General features: G+C 43.3%; 1 pseudogene; it reads left to right on the top strand.

The window, feature by feature from the left end:
• The first annotated feature begins 1,101 nt into the window (after positions 1-1,101).
• Positions 1,102-2,433, top strand: LOC138161008 (alpha-enolase pseudogene; annotated as a pseudogene).
• Positions 2,434-2,866: the final 433 nt, after the last annotated feature.

Here is a 2,866-nt window from a genome sequence, read left to right as displayed (position 1 = left end):
CCACACAAAGAGACATAAAAAAATACTATAGTAGAGGGAAAGAAGGAAGGGAGATGAACATCATACAAACTTTATTCTCATTGGTTCTGGTCCAAGGAGGGATCAACATAATCAGTTAAGTTTAGGAATGGAATGTGCAAAAACATAAAAAAAAACTCATTATAATAGAGGGAAAGGAGAGAGGGAGAGGAGCAATGCATTGCCTTTACTCTCATCACTTTGGGTTGTGCCCTGCAGGCAGTAGGAGGGGTAAGGGAAAAATTGGGGGGGGGGGCGTTAGAAGGGAGGCAAATCAAAAGGAAAAGGGTAGGTAAAGAGAGGGAGGGCACAGGGATGGAATACTAAGGTAGGCAGTGGTCAAAAGGAAAACTCTTAAAGAGGGGAAAGAAGAAGGTAGATATAAAAACAGAAACAGGGGAGGGAATAGGATGGAGAAAAAGACAGAGAGCAATCATAACTGTGAATGTGAATGGGATGAAATCTCCAATAAAATGGAGGAATATAGCAGAATGGATTAAAAACCACAATCTTATAATATGCTGTCTACAAGAAACACATTTGAAACAAGGAAATACACTCAGGGTAAATGGAAAAGGCTGCAGGAAGATATATTATGATTCAGCTAAAGTTAAAAAAAAAGCAGGGGTAGCAATCCTTACCTCAGATAAAGCAAAATCAAAAATTGATCTAATTAAAAAAGAAAAGGAAAGAAACTATCTTCTGCTAAAAGTCACCATTGAGACTGAAGTAATATCATTACTTAACATATATGCACCAAGCAGTATACCATCCAAATTCCTAGAGGAGAAGTTAATGGAATTAATGGAAGAAATAATTAGCAAAACTACACTAGTGAAGGAACTCAAACTCTCCTTCTCTGAACTTGATAAATCTATACTCAAAATAAATAAGAAAGAAGGTAAGGAGGTGAATAGAATTTTAAAGAGGCTAGATATTATAGAAATCTGAAGAAATTAAATGGGGATAAAAAGGAATATACCTTCTTATCAGTGGTACATGGCACATACACAAATATCCACCATGTACTAGGGCATAAAAACCTCACAATTCAGTGCATAAAGGCAGAAATACCAAATGCAGCCCTCGGTCTCTGTTCTCTGAGCCCAGCGGAGTAACCCCTAACCAGAAACTCAACATGTCTATTTACAAGATCCAGGCAAGAGAGATCTTCGACTCTCGTGGAAACCCCACTGTTGAAGTTGATCTCTACACTGAGAAAGGTCAGTTCTGAGCTGCTGTGCCCAGTGCTGCTTCTACTGCTATCCATGAATCCTTGGAGCTCCAAGACAATGATAAGACCCATGGGAAAGGTGTCTCAAAAGTGGTTGAGCACATAAATAAAACTATTTCCCCGACCCTGATTAGCAACAAACTGAATGTTGTGGAGTAGGAGAAGATTGACAAATTAATGATAGAGATGGATGGCACTGAGAATAAATCTAAATTTGGAGCAAATGCCATATTGGAAGTGTCTCTGGATGTTTGTAAAGCTGGAGCTGCTGAGAAAGGTGTCTCCCTGTACCACCACCTTGCTGACCTTGCCGGCAATGATGAAGTCATCCTGCCAGTTCGAGCCTTCAATGTGATCAGTGGTAGCTCCCATGCCTGTAACAATCTGGCTATGCAGGAGTTCATGATCCTCCCTGTTGGAGCAGCAAACTTTAAGGAGGCCATGCACAGTGGAGCTGAGGTCTACCACAACTTGAACAGCATGATTAACCAGAAATATGGACAGGACCCCACCAACGTGAGGGATGAGGGCGGCTTTGCTCCGAACATCCTGGAGAATAAAGAAGCTCTGGACCTAGTAAAGAATGTTATTAGTAAGGTTGGGTATGCTGATAAGGTTGTAATTGGCATGGATGTTGCTGCCTCAGAATTCTTCTGATCTGGGAAATATGACTTGGACTTCAAGTCTCCTGATGATCCCACCAGATACATCTCCCCTTCTGAGCTTGGAGACCTCTACAAGAGCTTCATCAAGGACTATCCAGTGGTGTCTATTGAAGATCCTTTTGACCGGGATGATTGGGAAGCTTGGAAAAACTTAACTGCTACTGCAGGCATTCAGGTGGTAGGGGATGACCTCACAATGACCAATCCCAAGCTGATTGAAAAGGCTGTGAATGAAAAAGCCTGCAACTGCCTCCTACTCAAAGTGAACCAGATTGGCTCGATGACTGAATCTCTCCAGACATGCCAGCTGGCCCAGTCCAATGGGTGAGGAGTAATGGCTTCCCATCATTCTGGGGAGACTGAAGATACATTCATTGCACTGGGCAGATCAAGACTGGTGCCCCCTGCCTATCTGAGCGTCTGGCCAAGTATAATCGGCTTCTTAGAATTGAGGAAGAGCTGGGAAGCAAGGCTAAATATTCTGGATGAAACTTCAGAAACCTTCAGGCCAAGTAAGCTCTGTGGCCAGGAGGCCCAAGAGCTCACAGGTTCCTGGCACCTCTGTAGAAGTTGGCTACTATCTTAAGAATGGGCAGCACCAGAACTAAATCAGTTTTGTTTTGGGGGCAGGGGCCTCTGCTGCTTAACTTCACTCTCCCCTCCACCTTTCTGTGATGTTCTCACTGCTTCGTTAGAACTGTCTTACACCAGAGACTTCCTGATCATCTGGCTGGCTGTCAACAGACCCTTGTCATCCTGTGACTGGGATAGAGTGACCTGTTCTCACCCCCAATCCTGGTGTTGATGTGTGAAGCCATACACTTGTGATGCAGCCCCAATGAGCCACCAGGCCAGATCTTTAGTGGCTTCTCTATGCAGAATAAAAGTATTCAGTAACGCCCCCCCCCCAAAAAAAGAAATACTAAATGCATCCTTCTCAGATCATGAT

Source organism: Petaurus breviceps, unplaced genomic scaffold (genome assembly GCF_028583685.1).
Source record: "Petaurus breviceps papuanus isolate PSGF00001 unplaced genomic scaffold, PetGlider_PUasm1.0 183, whole genome shotgun sequence".
In the NCBI taxonomy this organism is placed as follows: Eukaryota; Metazoa; Chordata; class Mammalia; order Diprotodontia; family Petauridae; genus Petaurus; species Petaurus breviceps.
This window is presented reverse-complemented; position numbering and strand designations above follow the sequence as displayed.